The sequence below is a fragment of the Hyperolius riggenbachi genome, chromosome 7, assembly GCF_040937935.1.
Source record: "Hyperolius riggenbachi isolate aHypRig1 chromosome 7, aHypRig1.pri, whole genome shotgun sequence".
NCBI lineage: Eukaryota > Metazoa > Chordata > Amphibia > Anura > Hyperoliidae > Hyperolius > Hyperolius riggenbachi.
This window is the reverse complement of record NC_090652.1, coordinates 103,154,097-103,168,577: the sequence shown is the minus strand read 5'-3', so window position 1 is coordinate 103,168,577 and position 14,481 is coordinate 103,154,097. Positions and strand designations below refer to the sequence as shown.

Genomic DNA, 14,481 nt, shown 5'->3' with positions numbered 1-14,481 from the left:
CATGGAAACGGCCGCTCGTATGAGCGGCCGTTCCATGTCAGTTCACGGAGGGTGTCTCCGTGAGCACCCTGCGAGCCGCCGATCGCAGCTCGCAGGGTAAATGTAAACACACGGGGAAGATCTTCCCCGGTGTTTACATGTAAACGGCGCTGCTGCACAGCAGCGCCGTGGCAGAGATCGGCGATCCCCGGCCTCTGATTGGCCGGGGACCGCCGGCACCTGATAGGCTGAAGCCTATCCTATCCGGCGCAGGACGGCTTTCCGTCCTGCGCCGCACACAGGGGACGGGAGAGGGAGGGAAGGAGGCAGAGGGAGGACTAGTGCTGCGGAGGGGGGCTTTGAGGAGCCCCCCCCCCCGCTAGGCACAGCAGCGCGGCGGCGATCAGACCCCCCCAGCAGGACATCCCCCTAGTGGGGAAAAAAGGGGGGAGGTCTGATCGCCCTGCCTGATTTCTGATCTGTGCTGCGGGCTGAAGAGCCCCCGCAGCACAGATCAGCCAAACCACCCAGTATCCGGAAGTGGTTAAATTTGATACCAGCATCCAGCAGCACATTATCACAAAGTTGAGACAGGGACATGTTTAACCCCTGTTAATGTTTGGGAACCAATCTCTGTAGTGACACATTGTCCCTTTGTCCCATTCATGCCTAACACAGAATGTCAGCTGCTTAACAATTTGGGGCCTCCTTTGTCATGTTCTTCATTTCATAATGCACTAAATGGTTTCAATGGGTGACAGGTCTGGACAGGAGGTGAGGCAATTTTGTACTTGGACTCTTTTACTATTTAGCCATGCTGTTGTAATACATGGAGTATATGGTTTGGCATTTTCTTGTTGAAATAAGCAGGACCTTTCCTGAAAGTTATCTAGATGGCAGTACGTGTGGCTACAAAATCTGTAAAATATTTTCACATCACATTTATATGTGCAATTGTGGATGTTCACAAACAATGCTTTTTGTAAGTGCCCCTTAGCCCATGCAATGAGTGACTTCCACTACAGAATCATTTTATGCAAAAGATTGAATGCCTGCCATGAATGATGTGTTACAGTGTTCTGTCTGCTGGTGGCAGGTGGCAGTATACACTTGAACCGTGAATGACTTACACTGCCCACCAGCAGGTGGGCCATCTCCAGCCTATGAACCACTGCTTTTAACCAATTATTTTGGTTAATCTGTGGGTAATATCTGGAGCTCTATAAACTTTTAGCCTGGGGATTATTTAACAAACAGCAGTGGCCTGCCTACTTAACAAGTTACTCCTTGGCTTAGGTTTTGATTAGAAATGAGGCTGATATTTCAAATGTTTAGGCAGGTAATTGCCCTATTTTTTTAGGCCTTACCTAATGTGGCTGCTATTTCTAATTCTAATGTTCACAGTAGAAAAATGGCAAATGTTTGGTTTTCTAATACAGTGGAGGCAACTAACAATGTTAACTCTACCGCCTGCCACATTCTCCAGGCCTATGCTACAGAGCCTGATGCAAATAAGGTAAAACAAAAATTACATTGTAACAACTTCATAAAAATGTAATCATTTGGAAATCGAATGCCAGTTATTTCAGGGCTCTCCTACAGTGGAGGCAACTAAGAATATTTTCTCTGAGACCTGCCGCCTTTTCCAGGCCTATGCCTCAGCGCCTTCTGCAAATAAGGCAAAAAATTGACATTGTAAAAATAACTTCAGAAAAATTTTATAATTTGGTAATAGAATGCCAGATATTTAGTAGAGATGGCCCGAACGGTTCGCCGGCGAACGGATCCCGGCAAACGTCCGGTGGTTCGCAATCGCGGAGAACCGCAAACTTTTTCCGGAAGTTCGGTTTGCCCCCATAATGCACCATTAGGGTCAACTTTGACCCTCTACATAACAGTCAGCAGGCACATTGTAGCCAATCAGGCCACACTCCCTCCTGGAGCTACTCCCCCCTTATAAAACGCAGGCACCGCCAGCCATTATACTCACTTGTGTGCCTGCAGTAAATAGAGAAAGGACAGCTGCTGCTGCTGACTCTCATAGGGAAAGATTAGTTAGGCTCTTGTAGGCTTGTTAGCTTGCTCCTTGTTGATTCTTATTGATAAAATAGCACCCCACAACAGCTCTTTTGAGAGCTAATCTTGCTCTTGTGATCTATTTTTTTTTCTGTGTGTCCCACTGACACTTGTGTTGCATAGACAGCCTTGATAATTCATACTGTGTGTGCCACTGCCAGGCCCAGCACATTCAGTGACTACCTGTGCGAGTGACAGGTGCACATTGTAATACCCAGTACTGCATATACCTACCTACCTGTTGTTCACAGTGCACCCACCTACCTACGTGACTTGAGCGCACGCAGTGTCACTGTGCCTGTCCGCTACCTGTCTGTGTGTGACAGGTGCACATTGTAATACCCATTACTGCATATACCTACCTACCTGTTGTTCACAGTGCACCCACCTACCTACATGAGCGCACACAGTGTCACTGTGCCTGTCCGCTACCTGTCTGTGTGTGTGTGACAGGTGCACATTGTAATAACCATTACTGCATATACCTACCTACCTGTTGTTCACAGTGCACCCACCTACCTACGTGAGTTGAGCGCACGCAGTGTCACTGTGCCTGTCCGCTACCTGTCTGTGTGTGACAGGTGCACATTGTAATACCCAGTACTGCATATACCTACCTACCTGTTGTTCCCAGTGCACCCACCTACCTACGTGAGTTGAGCGCACGCAGTGTCACTGTGCCTGTCTGCTACCTTTCTGTGTGTGACAGGTGCACATTGTAATACCCAGTACTGCATATACCTACCTACCTGTTGTTCACAGTGCACCCACCTACCTACATGAGCGCACGCAGTGTCACTGTGCCTGTCCGCTACCTGTCTGTGTGTGTTTGACAGGTGCACATTGTAATAACCATTACTGCATATACCTACCTACCTGTTGTTCACAGTGCACCCACCTACCTACGTGACTTGAGCGCACGCAGTGTCACTGTGCCTGTCTGCTACCTTTCTGTGTGTGACAGGTGCACATTGTAATACCCAGTACTGCATATACCTACCTACCTGTTGTTCACAGTGCACCCACCTACCTACATGAGTGCACGCAGTGTCACTGTGCCTGTCCGCTACCTGTCTGTGTGTTAGTGACAGGTGCACATTGTAATACCCATTACTGCATATACCTACCTACCTGTTGTTCACAGTGCACCCACCTACCTACGTGAGTTGAGCACACGCAGTGTCACTGTGCCTGTCCGCGCGTACGAGAGAGAACGGCGCCGGAGACTTGGGCGCAGGACACAGCCAGTATATGGCTAATCCTGCTGCCGCACAAGTCCGGGCCGTGTTAATTACTATTCCCCCTCCAGGCCGACATGGATAGTGGGGGAATGAAATAATTCGGCTTCCAGCAATAGCTGGAAGCCGAATTATTGTTTTAAAAGCAACTTCAGATCCGTCTTCTGACGGCGCTGAAGTTACTCCATGTGCCTGCGATAGCCGTAGTTCCTATTACGGCCTATGGTGGCGCCGGCTGCGCCCAAGTCTCCTGCGCTGCTGCGCCCAAGTCTCCAGCGCTGGATTTACCGTGTTCGCCTGTCCGCTACCTGTCTGCGTGTGACAGGTGCACATTGTAATACCCAGTGCTGCATATACCTACCTACCTGTTGTTCACAGTGCACCCATCTACCTACGTGAGCGCACGCAGTGTCACTGTGCCTGTCTGCTACCTGTCTGTGTGTGACAGGTGCACATTATACCCATTACTGCATATACCTACCTACCTGTTGCTCACAGTGCACCCACCTACCTACATGAGCACGTGCACGTGCCTGTCCGCTACCTGTCTGTGTGTGTGTGACAGGTGCACATTGTAATACCCATTACTGCATATACCTACCTACCTGTTGTTCACAGTGCACCCACCTACCTATGTGAGCGCACGCAGTGTCACTGTGCCTGTCTGTTACCTGTCTGTGTGTGACAGGTGCACATTGTAATACCCATCACTGCATATACCTACCTACCTGTTGTTCACAGTGCACCCACCTACCTACGTGAGTTGAGCGCACGCAGTGTCACTGTGCCAGTCCGCTACCTGTCTGTATGTGACAGGTGCACATTGTAATACCCAGTACTGCATATACCTACCTACCTGTTGTTCACAGTGCACCCATATACCTACGTGAGCGCACGCAGTGTCACTGTGCCTGTCCGCTACCTATCTGTGTGTGACAGGTGCACATTGTAATACCCAGTACTGCATATACCTACCTACCTGTTGTTCACAGTGCACCCATCTACCTACGTGAGTGCACGCAGTGTCACTGTGCCTGTCCGCTACGTGTCTGTGTGTGTGTGACAGGTGCACATTGTAATACCCATCACTGCATATACCTACCTACCTGTTGTTCACAGTGTACCCACCTACCTACGTGAGCGCACACAGTGTCACTGTGCCTGTCTGCTACCTGTCTGTGTGTGACAGGTGCACATTGTAATACCCATCACTGCATATACCTACCTACCTGTTGTTCACAGTGCACTCACCTACCTACGTGAGTTGAGCGCAGGCAGTGTCACTGTGCCTGTCCGCTACCTGTCTGTGTGTGACAATCCAGACTTGAAAAGACAAAAATACTGGGAGATCGGGAGCCCAATCTGGTGTATTAACGTTGGACAACCGTCATACAAAGAATAGAGTAAGAATAATACTCACAAGTGTGGGTTGCTGAAGGCAACCACTCATCTAGGCATGTGAGGGAGTACCGCCCTCACTCGGCCTTTAACCGTCCGGTTCGATCGTCACTCCAGAGAAAAATTCAGATACAACAGGGAGTACCTGGTATCTGTGAATCCTACGAGAGGATATGGCATAAGCTAAGTAGTAGTTGGAGGCGCCCGTGTCGGATCGGGAGGACTATAGGTAGGGTCCCCAGATTGTATGCGTGTATGTGGACAATATTATCAAGGCTCTATAATTCTAAAGGTAGCCTACCTTATTAGTAGTAATCAAACCGTATAAAAGGAGATCAAATTTATTTGTGCACATCGACAACGCGTTTCACGGTCGTAGCCGCTTCATCAGGTCAAATATACGTGCTTGAAATAAAAACATATAAAACAGGTCAGAAAGGCGCTCAGGACCCAAACGGAAGAAAAATAATACTAATAATAAAATAAGGTAAAATAAAACACAATTTCAGTATCTAAAAAACATAGATATAAAATACATAGCATAGGTATACAAGTATACAGATATACAGCATAAGTGAGTACATGGAGTTTGAATAGCCCAGGTCTTCAAATACATAGCTTGAGTATTCCTATTTGAATAGCATAGGTAATCCAATGTTATCGTATATATAACAGAAGTGATTATGGTAGCGAAGGGGTTACTAGTATGTACACAACCCATACATATAGTTACGCCAAATGACAAGAGACTGACATTAGAGAGGGGAAAAAATAGTATAGTATAACCTGTCAGTGGGGGGGGGGGGGGGTTATAACAGTGAGGCAATAGTATGCTGGGATAACAAAAGTACATATACCTGGGGATATAGTTGGTTACCCTTATAGTAAGACGGGAATATGGTTAAGTAAAAATAGAGGAGAAATGCAGGGAAAACGAGGGGAGGGGAAGAGATGAGATCAGTATCAGCAAAAAATGGTAGCGTTCCCGTCAGGGAGAGAAGAGTGTAGAGAATACGCTAGATGGCATAGAGACATAGAACGTTTAAAATGTGTACAGAAGAGTAAACTAGAATTTACCTATAATATCCTGCTGTCGGCCTGGGCGCCATATGAACGCCGCTGTCAGGGCTGTGTCTATAAATGAACTGACACTTCCTATAGGGGCGGAGGGGGTGGGCGTAGTCCCCTTCCTCCACGCTCCTGCGTGGCGGAATGTGATTGGACAAAGGAGTCCGGGCAGGCGCGGCCCCAAGATAGAGAAAAGTATCTCTTCCCAGGATACGCCAATCGGTGCCTGCCCTCTAACGCGTCATTTGACCGCGTACGTTACTACGTAGTAATGGACGCCAGGTGGAAGGCCGGCGTCCATCGGGAAGGCGTGTCAATGGGCGTGCCTGTAGCCATAGCGACATGTACCACGCCGAAAAGAGCGTGCATGTCAACAATGGCCAGTACCCGTGTATATGGTAATGTGAGGAAGCAGCATGTCTTAACATAGAGGCGGAGGAAGGAAAGGGTATGACGGGGGCACACAGCGATAAAAGTGCATAGGTGAAAGGAAAATAAAAGTGTATATAGATGTATATGAGCAGGACATAGTTAATATACAAGAGCTTTTTCCAATGTTGGAGAAATACTTCTAATGCATAGAGGAGAAAGATTGCACACGATTAATATCTTATTGGTACCCTGCAAGACAACAATGCTTAGTATATAATGCTAATACTAGTGTAGCAGGTTATAGGGGACCTTATATATATATGTATATAGAGAAACAATACAAACTACACCCAAGAGCTGGTTTATTACTAGGGTGTGTGAAACAATTCAGTGATATCCTGGTTCCAAAGGCCTCCTAGTTTTAGATATTGACAGTAGGAGGTAGCATATGATCTCCCTGCGTGTACCCATATCTTTGCATGGGGAGTAATAATTCTCGACAGGATTTCTGTTATATCCCAAGGACCGGCCCTGTGGTCTACTACTTGCAGTGAGGAGGATAGGTCCTGGAAAAAATCCATAGATCCATTTACAGCATATCAACAAGGAAGGAGACTGTATTCATTCCTTTATGTAAGAATATAACAACTAGTTTTAGAACAGTTCTTTGTAGGGATACTAGGTCTATGGTGGATACTGTACTGAGGGAGGGGTATATGAAAAGATGTTGAAGTTCTTATAAATTGTGCTCCAGGCAGATGTTAAGCCCATCCGGTTGCAGTGTGTTTAATTTAAATATCCAATACATCTCTCTTCTTTTCAAAGTGTTGTGACGATTGACGGAGGACTCTTGTATGTGTTCGATCGGGCAGATCTTAGTCCCTTCTGGGTTTTGATTATGGTGTAGTTTGTAGTGTCTAGACAGTCCGTGCTTGAGGAAGCCTTTCTCTATATTCCGTCTGTGTTGGCTCCATCTTGTTCTAAGTTGCTGAGTGGTTCGGCCCACGTATTGTTTGTTGCAGGGACATGTAACAAGGTATATTACGAAGTTAATAGCACAGGTCAGATTGCTTAAGATTTGAAAAGTTTCACCTGTATGTGTAGATGTAAACTCTTTTTGTTCTGTTAATATCACCTTACAACAGAGGCAACGAGCTTGTTCGCACTTGAAGGTTCCCTTCTTCGATGTTTGTTTCGTTGTTACATCCCTATTCTCTATGGTGTCTGCGCATTTCACCTTGCTAGGGGCTACCAAGTTCTTAAGGGTCTTTGCTCTTCTATATATTATTCTTGGTTTGTTTTGCAGTTGGGTGTTTAGAATAGGGTCCCTCTGTAGTAGAGACCAGTGTTTGTTTATTATTGTTTTGACCTCCGTGTGTTGACTTGAGAACCTCGTGATGAAGTTCGGTTCAGGGGCGATGTTTCCATACTTATTGTCCTTGCTAGTTTTCCTTTCGAGCAGTGCGGTTCTCTCTGTGGTTCTTGCTCTCTTGTATGCTTCTTTCACCAACCAGGATGGAAACTTTTTCTCCTTAAACTTTTCCGTGAGGACCTTTGCTTGTTCATCATATGTCTTGGTGTCAGTACAATTCTTTCTGATTCTCAGGAACTGGCCGTAGGGGATATTAGTTTTCCAGGGCCTATAATGGCTGCTCTTATAATCCACATAGGCATTGGAGTCTACAGATTTAAAATAGTTGCAGGACTTAATTAACCCCTTTTCCTGATACAGCACCACATCCAGGTATTCAATCCTCTCTGTGCTGTGATTCATAGTGAAGGTAATGCCCCAATCATTGTTATTGAGGTAGTTCTTTAGCTGATTAATTGATGATATCTCACCCCGCCATATAAAGATTAGATCATCTATATACCTCCTATAGTAGATGATATTCGTCATAAAGGGGTTATTCGGTCCAAGTAGCAGTTCTTCGAACAGGCCCATCGTCAGGTTAGCATAACTCGGGGCAAAGCTAGCCCCCATCGCCGTTCCTCTTTGTTGTAGATATATCGTATCTCTAAATTGGAAGTAGTTATGCGTCAGTATGAACGTGATGGCTTGTATGATGAAATATTTCTGCTTCTCTGGAAACCTGTCATCTGAGTTCAGATAATGCCAGACCGCTCGTAGTCCGATCTTGTGGAGGATATTGGAATACAGAGAGGCCACATCTAAGGTGATCCAGTGATGTTCTTCTCGCCATTGTTGGTCTTTGAGTGTGTGACAGGTGCACATTGTATTACCCAGTACTGCATATACCTACTTACGTAACTGTTGTTCACAGTGCACCCACCTACCTATGTGAGTTGAGCGCACGCAGTGTCACTGTGCCTGTCCGCTACCTGTCTGTGTGTGACAGGTGCACATTGTAATGCCCATCACTGCATATACCTAAATGTTGTGTTCAGTGCACCCACCTTATCGCTGCATATACCTACCTGTTGTGTTCAGTGCACCCACCAACCTACGTGAGTGCACGCAGTGTGATATACCACTCTGTGCATACCTGTTAACTGCACCTGTGTGACTGCACATTGTATTAGTCAAGTCAGTGCATACCTTTCACTTCATCCCCCCACCGATATGGACACAACGGACAAAACACGCAGAGGTAGAGGCAGACCCAGAGGAAGGCCACCCGGCAGGTCTGTGCGAGGACGTGTTGATGTGATTTCGTGTGGCCCTGGCCCAAAGAACAGTGCTCAGAAGAAGGCACGTCCCATCAACTCCCAAGATTGTCAGGACATGGTTGACTATTTAACACAGAACACCTCATCTTCCGCAGCCACCAGCGCTACTACAAGCACCACGTCCATTGCATTTGACACTTCGCAGGAGTTAATTGGTGGGGAATTAACTTATTCACAGCCGTTATTGTTACAACCAGATGAAGGCACTAAGCAAGTTACACCACCTCATATGTCTGAGTTAGGCGGCGACACTATGGACGTAACGTGTGAAGATGATGAAGTACCTGCTATTGGTGCAGTTTTTGAGGTGTCTGAGGCAAGCAAAGCTGGGCAGGATGATTATGATGATGACGATGATATGGATCCAACGTATGTTCCCAATAGAGGAGAGGAACAGGGGGACAGTTCAGACAGGGAGTCAGAGGAGTAGGAGGAGACAAGTTGCTGAAAGAAGCAGGGGGAGCTCATCGTCAGAAACAGCTGGTGACAGTGTCCGGCGCCATGTATCGCCACCTATGTACAGCCAGCCAACATGCCCTTCAACATCAGCTGCTGATGCCACCATAGTGCCATCACCCCAGGGGGGCTCAGCGCTTTGGACATTTTTTTATGTGTCTGCCTCAGATCGGAGCAATGCCATCTGTTCTCTCTGCCTCCAAAAATTGAAAATTGATCTGTGGAAAGGCCAACACTCACATAGGGACAAGTGCCTTATAAAGGCACATGGAGAAAAGGCACAAACTGCAATGGGAAGAGCACCTGAGCAAAAGCAGCACACAAAAGAAAAGCCACCCTCCTTCTCCTCTTCCTCCTTCAGGTGCAGCATCTTCAGCCGCTTTCTCCCTTGCACCTTCACAGCTACCCTCCTCCACTCCTCCTCTGCCCATGAGCGGTTCCTGCTCCTCTGCTCACAGCAGCCAGGTGTCCGTGAAGGAAATCTTTGAGCGGAAGAAGACAATTTCTGCCAGTCACCCACTTGCCTGGCGTCTGACAGCTGGCATGGCTGAAACGTTTAGCTCGCCAGCTGTTACCATACAATCTCGTGGACTCTGAGGCCTTCAGTAAATTTGTGGCCATTGGGACACCGCAGTGGAAGATGCAAGGCCACAATTATTTCTCTAAAAAGGTGATACTCAAACTGTACCGTGAGGTTGAGAGGCAAGTGGTGTCATCTCAGGCACACAGCATTGGGTCAAGGGTCCACCTGACCATGGATGCCTGGTCTGCCAAGCACGGTCAGGGCAGGTACATAACTTACACAGCCCATTGGGTCAACCTGGTGACTGATTAAAAGCAGGGAGTACGTGGCTGTGCAGCAGACCAACTTGTGACACCTCCACGGCTTGCAGGCAGGCCTCCTGCCACCTCCTCTCCTCCTGCTACATCATCTTCACTGTCATCCTCCTCCTCGGCTGAGTGGCAGTTCAACTCTACTGGTGCTGCAATCTCCTCTCCAGCTAGACAGTCCCATATCCCCAGGACCTATGTTGCATGCCAGGTACGACGGTTTCACGCCATCTTAGACATGTCTTGCCTCAAAGCAGAGAGTCACACTGGACCAGCTCTCCTGGCTGCTCTTCTTAACTAACAGGTGGATCAGTGGCTGACCCTGCACCAGCTGGAGATTGGCAACGTGGTGTGTAACAACGGCAGCAATCTCCTTTCCCCTTTGAATTTGGGTAAGCTGACACATGTACCCTGCATGGCACATGTGCTGAATCTAGTCATTCAAAAATTTGTGTCAAAGTACCCAGGCTTAGAGGACGTCCTGAAGCAGGCCAGGAAGTTGTGTGGGCATTTCAGACAGTCTTACATGGCCATGGCACACCTTTGCGGCCTTTCAGAAACAACTTGGCGGTGAGACGCTTGATATGTGATAGCCCGACTCGCTGGAATTTGACCCTGGTCATGTTCTCTCACCTGCTAGAACAGGAGAAAGCTGTCACCCAGTACCTGTACAATTACAGTAAAAGGACACAATCTGGGGAGATGGGGATGTTGTGGCCCAACAACTGGACACTGATGCGAAATGCATGCAGGCTCATGCGGCCGTTTGAGGAGGTGACTAACCTGGTGAGTCGCAGTGAAGGCACCATCAGCGACTTGATCCCATACGCTTACTTCCTGGAGCGTGTTGTGTGTAGAGTCGTGGGAGCAATTTTAATCAGATTCAGATGTTTCCTCAACACCTGCGGCAGCACAGAGGGGGAGGAGGGGAAAGAGTCATGTGAGGAAGAGAAGTCAGGCTCAGATGATGAGGAAAGTGTTTCTTTGGAGGCGGAAGCGGCGGCAGAAGAACAACCGCAGCAGGCGTCGCAGGGGGCTTGTGCTGCTCGATGTTCCCATGGTATTGTTCGTGGCTGGGGGGAGGAGGAGGACTTACCTGACATCACTGAGGAAGAGCAAGAGGAGATGGAAAGTACGTCTGGATCCAACTTTGTGCAGATGGCGTCTTTCATGCTGTCCAGCCAGTTGAGGGACCCCCGTATAAAAAAACTCAAGGAGAATGAGCTGTACTGGGTGGCCATGCTACGCTACTAAACCCTCGGTATAGGCACAATGTGGCGGACATGTTACCAACTCACCTGAAGGCAGAAGGGATGCAGCACATGCAAAACAAGCTGGCAACTATGCTTTACAATGCGTTTAAGGGTGATGTCACAGCACAACGCAATAAAGGTACCACTGTAAGTAATCCTTCTCCCATGTCCATGCAGGCAAGGACGTCCTGAGATCCAGAGATCTCATGGTGATGTCGGACATGCGGACATTCTTTAGTTCAACGCCTCACCTTAGCGCTTCCGGATCCACCCTCCACCAACGCCTGGACCGGCAGGTAGCTACCTGGCCTTAAGTGTGGATGTAGTGTGGATGTAGACACTGCGAGCAGCGACGATGAACCCTTGGTCTACTGGGTGCGCAGGCTTGACCTGTGGCCAGAGCTGACCCAATTTGCTATCCAACTTCTGTCTTGCCCTGCCTCAAGCATCCTGTCAGAAAGGACCATCAGCGCAGCTGGAAACATTGTCACTGAAAAGAGAAGTCGCCTAAGTCACAAAAGTGTTCAGTACCTCACCTTTATCAAAATGAATGAGGCATGGATCCTGGAGGGCTACTGCCCACCCGAAGACTAAGTCAGTCCCCACACACAGCATTTCTGCCTGCACGCCGTGTGACTGGCTGCCTGCCCCAAGACTAAGTTGCTCCCCACACAGCACCTCTGCCCGTAGGCCGCTTGACTGCCTTCTCTGCCACCACCAACAGGGTCCAGGACTCCAGGCGGATTCCTGCATTTTTTAGGTCGCTGCTAGCAGCGGTCGCTATAATAATTTTTCTGGTGCGTGTACATGCCTGCCTAATTTTTCTGGCTGCACTGTGGCTGCAACAACAAAACAAAAGGCATGTACATGTGCCCATTTCATTACCTTGTCGTGGTGAAGGGGCTTGCTTATCACAATGAAGCAATGACTGCCGGCTATATGAGTGTCTAGGGGGGTGGCACACCAAAGACAATAAGGTTGTTGCTTCATTGTGAACAGACCAAATTTGATCAGCTGGACAGTCACTGTTCTGTCATTCAGCTACCTCAGCCAGGCGACCATATGGGCTGGAAAGCCGCCATCACCTGCACTCTCGTCATGGTGCGCACCAGTCCAGCACGGCCGTCACTACACAAACAGCTGTTTGCAGTCACTGCATACCTTTCACTGCATCTTTGACTGCACATTGTATTATACCTGGCAGTCAGTGCATACCTTTCACTTGAATGGATGGCAGACTTGCCCTCCATAACAGATTCTCGTTAAAGGATTTAAAGTTGATTCATCTCACATATACAGCATGGCCTCGAAAGTCCTCCTGTATTGTTATTTTTGGTCACTACCTCGGAACGTGCATGCCATGCCTGCTTCCTTCCTTGGATGTGTGTGGTAGCCGTTCCTGCTCCTTTGCCCACAGCGTACCCGCTGCCTTCCTTGGATGTGTGGTGGTGTGGTGGTAGCTGTTTCTTAGGCTCCCACTCTGGACCGGAATCGAACCAGGATTCCCCGGCCATTACCCGTGGTCATTCGCAATGGCAGACTTGCCCTCCATAACAGATTCTCGTTAAAGGTAATAAAGTCGATCAGTATCATATACAGTAGGGCCTCGAAAGTCCTCCTTTTGGTCACTACCTCGGGACGTGCATGCCATGCCTGCTTGCCCTCCATAAACGATTCTCGTTGCAGGTACTGAACAGCAAGCAGAACAAGTATTTAAAAAAATAGATGTAAGCTTTAACAATGGTAGAGAAAGAACCATCAAAAGTTGATAAGGCAGTCAGACATTACCTGACATCACTGAGTGAGGAAGAGCAATGTCGCCATGGTGCTCACCAGTCCAGCACGGCCGTCACTACGCAAACAGCTGTTTGCGGTGTGTTACACAGTGAGTTTGGTGTGTCAGTGTGAAGCAGTACTCTAATTACACCTAATAGACCCCTTGAAACATCTTTTCCATCGCTTTTGTGACAAGCATAAATTTTTCTAGTTTTCAAAGTTCGCATCCCCATTGAAGTCTATTGCGGTTCGCGAACATTCGCAAACTTTTGCGGGAGGTTTGCGAACCCGGTTCACGAACCTAAAATCGGAGGTTCAGGCTATCTCTAATATTTAAGGGCTCTCCTACAGTGGAGGCAACTAACAATGTTTACTCTGTTGACTCTTCCAGGCCTCTGCTACATTGCCTGCTGCAAGTAATATAAAAAATTGACATTTTAAAAATAATTTCATAAAAATGTAATAATTTGGTAGATAATAGAATGCCATATATTTCAGGCCTATCCTACAGTGGAGGCAATTAACAATGTTTACTAACAATATTTACTCTGCCGCCTGCCACCTTCTCCAGGCCTATGCTACAGTGTGTGGACGTGCCATTGGAGTGGAAAACTTTTGATGACATAAAATGTTTAAAACTGTCATAGATACATTTGCAATACCCAGAGTTGCTCAACTCTGAATTCGGGTGGAACCCGGATAGTTGCTATCCAGATTTCACTCTGTTAATTACAATCACTTGTGCGGGTTGGGCGGGGGGGGTTTCAATCTTACCTATCTGCCGTTTTCTTCGGTCCGTCTCTTGGCGCCTCCCACGATGCGGTCCACGCGGTGGTCACGTGAGTACAAACACTTCCTCCTTCTGGGTTGAAGGAGAAAATGTTTGTACTCACATGACGTTACACCCGAATTCGGAGTTGAGCAACTCTGGCAATACCTCATATTCAGACCTCTCTGAGAATTGATGTTCTTTTCCATAGGGCAGGAAGAATGTGAAAAAATATATGATGCGAAAAAACACCTCCACTTTAGAGCCACACGCTCTAGAGTGGATTTTTTTTCACATCATATATTTTTCAGGACTCTAATACAGTGGATGCAATTACAATGTTGTACACCAGTTGACATGACATATGTGAAATTTAAAATTTTATAGATATACAATTTTTAAAAATGTAATACATACATTTGGAATGACACATATTTCAGGCCTTCCTGAGGACTAGGGTTCTTTTCTGTCAGGCAGAAGAAAGAATAATGTGGCTGTAGAGCAAAGTTGTTGCCAATGTTGCATGTTCAGTTGAAATGATATGTGAAATATTGAAATTTTAGGTTACACAAAT

At 47.4% G+C, this 14,481-nt stretch overlaps 1 long non-coding RNA gene across 2 annotated transcripts in view; it reads right to left on the bottom strand.

Moving 5' to 3' along the window:
- The window catches only part of LOC137525608 (uncharacterized), a 239,727-nt gene that overhangs the window by 208,749 nt on the left and 16,497 nt on the right, over positions 1 to 14,481 (bottom strand). Inside the window, exon 2 of one of the 2 annotated variants that reach the window (XR_011022953.1) lies at positions 4,993 to 5,096. The exons of the other annotated variant lie outside the window; for it this stretch is intronic. This is a non-coding gene — a long non-coding RNA (uncharacterized lncRNA). The remainder of the gene's footprint in view (positions 1 to 4,992; positions 5,097 to 14,481) is intronic. 2 annotated transcript variants of the gene reach the window in all.